We start from the raw sequence: 6,044 nt of genomic DNA on the forward strand, positions 1-6,044 counted from the left end.
AAGGGGATTAGTAAGGTCCAACAAAAGGACATGTGCCTGACACTATCCAGCCACCCAGCACAGCTCTACCAAACCACGGAGACACCCGGAGCTGGTTATCCTCAGCTCTATGTCTGAGAGCTTAGAGACCACCCCAGGGGATAGATTTCACCCAGAGACGGCTGCAGCCCCAGCTTCTCTCACCTCTCCCAGACTCCCCATGTTGAGTCCAAGTCCCCAGCCTCAAGCACCCCTTGCTCCTTCAGGCAAGCAGATAGATTTCTTTAAAGAAAACCAGGGAAGAGAAATGCTGCATGGGCAGAGCAACCATTTACATGAGAAAGAAGTCCCCTGCTTCACCTAAATGTAAATACATCCCTCTATTAGCAAGATTCAGAACACAAGGCACGGTGAAACCACCCAGGTTCAAAGCTCACCAGCCCACTGGACCATCTTGCCACACCGTGAACTTGGCTTCGCTCTGCCCTAACTCCCCCAAACAGCACCCACAGCCTTCTTGCCTTCTTTCCTTATTTTTCTCTCTCTCTCCCCCCCACCCTGTGCCTACCTCCCACCCCAGGCCCCCATCCTGCTATTTATCTCCTGTGCCTCCCGACTTGCACCTGCAGCCCTGTCCTCATCCCTGCGCTCAAGTGGAGGAAAAACCTGGGGCTAATTCTCACCAGGGCTGGTTTTGGTTTTGTAAAGGCATATGGACTCTGGTCTCCCAGATGTACTGACCTACAGCTCTTCTGTGCATTTTAGCAGAGCCAGTGGCTCTCGGCTACTGCCTCTGTAGAGACCTGTGCCTGCCCACGTGAATCCATCATTGGGACTTTAAAAAGAAGTTGTCTGACTGCAAGAAGTGATTTCAGTTTTGAGTTTGCAGACACCAACTATCGTTACCTCCTGCACCCAGACGGCAGATTGCATAAGACCCATTTCCATTAAAACGAGCTAAAAATAAAAAATTATCTAAACTCACATAGCTGGGGTTATCTCATAGCAATTGTTTGCCTGTCTTCTCCACTTTTTGCCCTTGATGAGGCCTTCTGGCAGAGAGTTTCACGTGTTAATTATGCCTTGTGTCAAGATATTTCCCTCTAGTGCACGGTTTCTCTCTTTAAATGGTTTTAACCACGTAGATGTCCCTTTCTTCTTCTGCATGAAAGGGTAAGTAATCAATATTGAATGTTTATTTTTAAGCTCTCTTCATCTATTTGCCCCACTCTTTTCAATCTTTCATCTCCAAGTCACTGAAAGCTTTCATCACCTAGCTCAAAGTCTTCTGTGTCAGCTCTATCCATCTCTGAGTCAAAATGATCAGAGCTGAATGTGGCATTCAGAGATCATCCTGCTGGTTTCTACAACAACATTATGGCGTTTGGAGAATTAGTTTCTGTCCCATCCTTCATGCAGTCCAATATTCTGCTTAATCCTCGGACTTGCAGCACTAAAGATCAACTCTAGAAAATAAGGAGATGTTAAGTCTTGTTTTCTAAAAGAAGATGGCATTTAGGGGACCTGAATGTCATTGAAGAGGAATGGAACAGAGACTTCTAAGTCACATGGGCCAAATACTCAGGACACAAATATCTTTAAAATCTGGCTATAAACTCAAAAACATTACCACAGGCCTTTTTCTTCCCCCAGTAGCTGTAGTTCCTTTGACCTTAGAAACAGAAATTAGTATTTCAAATGACTCCTGAGTGAATGTCATCTGCTAGCATGTTGCTCCATCAACTAACTCTGTTAAACGCCAATCTTCCCCAACCCTGATTAATGTAAATAATCTTGTATTTTGCAGACATATGCCTCCCACTGAACTCCCCTCTCCAGATCGTCAGGCATCACACAAGATACAACATATTCGCAGTACATCACACAGTATGGGTCCTGACGCACACCAACACTAACCTAATAGCTTCCTTTTATAAGTTCACAGATATTTGTGACGAAGGAAATGCAGTAGATCTCGCTCATCTGGGCTTCAGTAAGACATTTGAAATGGTGCCACATAGTAAATTATTAGCTAAGCCTGAGAAGATGTGACTGGCATACGAAATGTAAAGTGGGTAAAGAGCCGCCTGAAAGGGGCATGGTAATTGCTTCAGCTGAAAGGGGATGTGTTAGACTGAAGGGGGTTTACCAGTACAGTTCCTTGAGTTTCTGCCTCAAAAATTATTCTGCTTAACATTTGCATTAATGATCTTGGCACAAAAAGCAGGAGAATGCAAAGGAAATTTGCTGATGAGGCAAAACGAGATGCTATCATCAATCTAGAAGAGGCCAGGGTATCACACAGAAAGATTATAATGACCTTGAAGACTGGAGTAATGGAGAAAGGATTTGATTCAGCAGTGCAGACTGTACGATCGTGCTGCTGGGGGCAAGGGATAACAGTAGCAGCCGTTCCAGTTTGGGAGGCTGTCGGCTGGAAATGTCTGGGGCAGGGAAAGACTCGTGCTACAGATCACAAGACTGTGACAAGACCCTGGTGTTACACGACACGAGAAGAGTCAAATGCAATGAGCTTGGGTTGAGGGGTTAGGAAAATGAGGGACTGATCTGTGTGAATGCATCAGAGTCGACACCAGGGGTGGAAAAGAGGTGTGGTGGACACTGTGGGTATAAGGACATATGGCTAGAAACTGGCTGGGAATACAAATAAATGGGAAATTAGATTTCCACACGAAAGGAGTAAGTCCCTCATGCAGGTTTCTGACCCAAGCAGGGCAGATAAAAAACAACCACCACTCAAATGGGTATCAGTCCCACTGTGCAACCAGCATGCTCGAGAAGCCAGCCAGATCAGAGGTGTGATCTTCCTTCTGAATTTGAACTGGTTTGTCTTTACAAGGGCCTGATATTCATAGAGGTGTTTTAGAGTCCTGTTTTAAAAGGTGTCACTAACTGCAATGTTGTTTTGGAATCAAATGCTCTACAAGGCTGTACAAATGCCGTCAGCCTGGGCGGACGGCAGCTGCCTGCTCTCTTATTCCCAGGACAAACACTAGATTCACGTGGTCCCCTCCAGAACTAGAGGTGGTTTCAGTGGTTGTGGGGGTTTTGGTATGTGATTAACTGCTTCACTCTGAAACCCCTCTGGCCTGCTCAGCTCAACTGTTCAGTCTGGAATCACTGAATAATAGTACTTACAAATTTTTCCTCTTTCTCTGCCCTGAAGGTACAGGGCTGAGGCAGAGTCTCTCGTAGTGCAGGCACCCCCATCTCTTAAGCTGACTACTTGCTGCTTCTGCTCCCCAGGAGTGAATTTAGTTTTGCAGTGGCAACCTTTTACTCTTCACATTCCCTGTGTTTACCCATCCCAGATCACTGTCCTTGCTGCTACATCCCCAGGAACACGGTCACCTTCACCGCAGCACCTAAGCACATCAAATCTCCTTTGGGATCATCAGAGGTTTCTGTTTATCTCTTTTCGGTTTCTCTGTATACTTGGGTCTGATGAGTCCCTCAGAGCTTCCTGTGCTGCCTCTCTGCTGAGTCGAAAGATTTTTATAACACTATTTTAAATTTTCAGGCTTTTTCTATTGACTTCCTCTTTCTCTGGAATCTCCCTTTTGAATTTACCAGCACAAGACTATTTCTGGGGTCAGCCTGTATCCTTTTCCCCTTGCTCCTTTCAACCACAGGATGCAGGACTGAATCACACTGTAGGCAGGATTATTTAATGGTCCCTCCGGTTCTCTTACTTCTATCCCCCCAATCTGTAAACCCCAGCACCCACAGCATCCCCCCACTCCCATGGCCCAGCCACAAAGCTGTCTCTTTGGACAGTTTCTTCCACTTTTCAGCTGAAGGGGACTGATTTTTCCTTCTGTAAATTCACCAGTGAGAACACAGAGGTTTATGGCCCAGCAGGTAACAAGCTGTCACATCTTGCCTTTGCTTTTAGGACCAAGCCTGGAGTAATGGCAACCATTAGCCCTTTACCATCCTTTTAAGAGATGGCTCCTTCCTGCAGACTCCATGCCCTAACCCTGCTGGGTGTAATTCAGCATGACAAAGCCTTCTCCTCCCAGGAGAAGTATGGCTCCTGATTCAAAGTGCTCTGTGGTGTGAAAACTACTTTCTACCCCAGACTCAATGCCTCAATGCAGTCCCAGGGGTGGGCTCCCCTGTGTGCCCAGAGCCCCTCCAAAAAGCAGACCCTGCTACCCCTGAAAATGCCTGGCAGGAAGATGGAGAGGAGTCCAAAGGGTGCAAAGAACGAGAAATAACAACACATAGCTGAGTCTTGCATCTGGGCTTGTCTTTTGCCCATAGAGCTATGTGAAAACAGTTTGACCTGTGATTTTTGCCACCAAGGACTCACCACAGCTGTCCCCACACCAGGACTCTGTCCCCACCAACTTCCCATCACCAAGAGCAGCAGGCTGGTAGTGCACGTGGCAGTGGCAAATTAAGGGTACTAGCCTCATGCCCACACACACACACACACTCCTGAGGTTTGAGCACAAGTGCCAGGGATGCTCTGGGTAGGACACAAGAAGTTGGCAACCGCCTCCAGCAACAAATATCTTGGGCACAAGAGACAGCAAAGGACCTCGCTGGCTCAGAGCGCACGAGGCTAGAGAGAAGCAAGGTAGCGACACAGCGAGATGCAGGGATGACTGCCTGTTTGCAAGGAAGAGGAAGAAGCTTGCTTGTGCGTAATTCTGCAAGAGCAGTCCGTGAAGGCAGGATGTGAACTCATCATGCTACTGGTGACTGGACTCCTTAACAGCAGCAGTGCAGGGAGGAAAAGGTCAAGAGCAGATGACTCAGGGGTCAGCCACATGCACTGTGATACCCACCTTCCAGGGCCAGGTTAACCCTGGATCCAGGCTAGGTGAATATGAACTAGCTGGTCTTTAAGAGACAGGTCCCTGGAGAGGACATGCTGTCTCTAAGGGCTAAACAGCATTTGCTCACTCCCACAGCTCACATCAGGAGCACCCTGCTGAGCAAGAACATGCAGTTTCCCATCTAAGGTTTTTATGAGGGCAGGGAGAGCCCCTTGAGGTTAGAGCAAGTGGTTTTTCAGAGCGACACAGAGAATAGGGCTGGGGAGTGTCATCAACTTCCACACAGAAGATCAACAGTCAGTGTCACTCCAGGAACAGACTTCCTCGCTCTCCAGGTGATCTACCAGCATTTCCTCACTGCTGCAGTATTTTTTTTTTTTTTTCATTTTTTGCTGTTGTCTGAGACCAGAACATTGTGTCTTACCCAGCATGAAAACAAAGGATTAATTTGTTCTTTCCTCCTTGCAGTGACCCTTGTAGACTGTTCTCAGGCCTCTCCCACCCTCTTTAGACTGCACACCACAATTCTTCCACGCTCTGCAAATTTAACAGGCCTATGCTTGTTTCAAATAGCATTAATGAAAATATCACATAGCACTGGACCCATGGGGTCCCACATGCTTCTGGCAGTCATGGATGAAATCCACTCAGAAGGCCATTTTCACAGTCTGATGATGACAATGATGTGTCAGAACTATTATAGGGTTTTTTTGTAATATGTGGAGCTAGCTCATACCCATGGGACTGAGCTGTTTGTGCAATAATCACTTCTCAGAGCACAGTACTTGCACATTTTGAATCCCCATCAAAAATTATGTCAGGTTAAACTCCAGGAAGAGAATACGAGCAAGCTGAGGCTAGTGTGGGAACATACAAATTGGCAGAGATTCCCAAGGAGCAATGCAGGGTTTCTGAGCCAGGTCTTTCCGAGCTGTTGTAGAGCTAAGCTGTGCGGCAGAGCGGCATTGCAGCACCATCTGCTGACTGCTGCTTGCAGGTCTTCACCATCATCAGTTGTATGTTGGGCCACGACTGTTCAAAGATTGTGACAGCATCATCAGATAAATACCTCGCTCTTTAGGGTAAGAAATCTTGCAATTACTGATTAGAACAAGATACCTGTGTTCTCCTCCCTGCTTTGGGAGACACCAGGGCTCACGCTTCTCATACTTTCTTCAACTGAAACACAATCTCAGATGCTCCTCAACATAGCTGTAGCTGCCTGTTTTAAGAAGTGGTCAATACTGCAAGGGAGTA

This window comes from Aquila chrysaetos, chromosome 10, assembly GCF_900496995.4.
Source record: "Aquila chrysaetos chrysaetos chromosome 10, bAquChr1.4, whole genome shotgun sequence".
NCBI lineage: Eukaryota > Metazoa > Chordata > Aves > Accipitriformes > Accipitridae > Aquila > Aquila chrysaetos.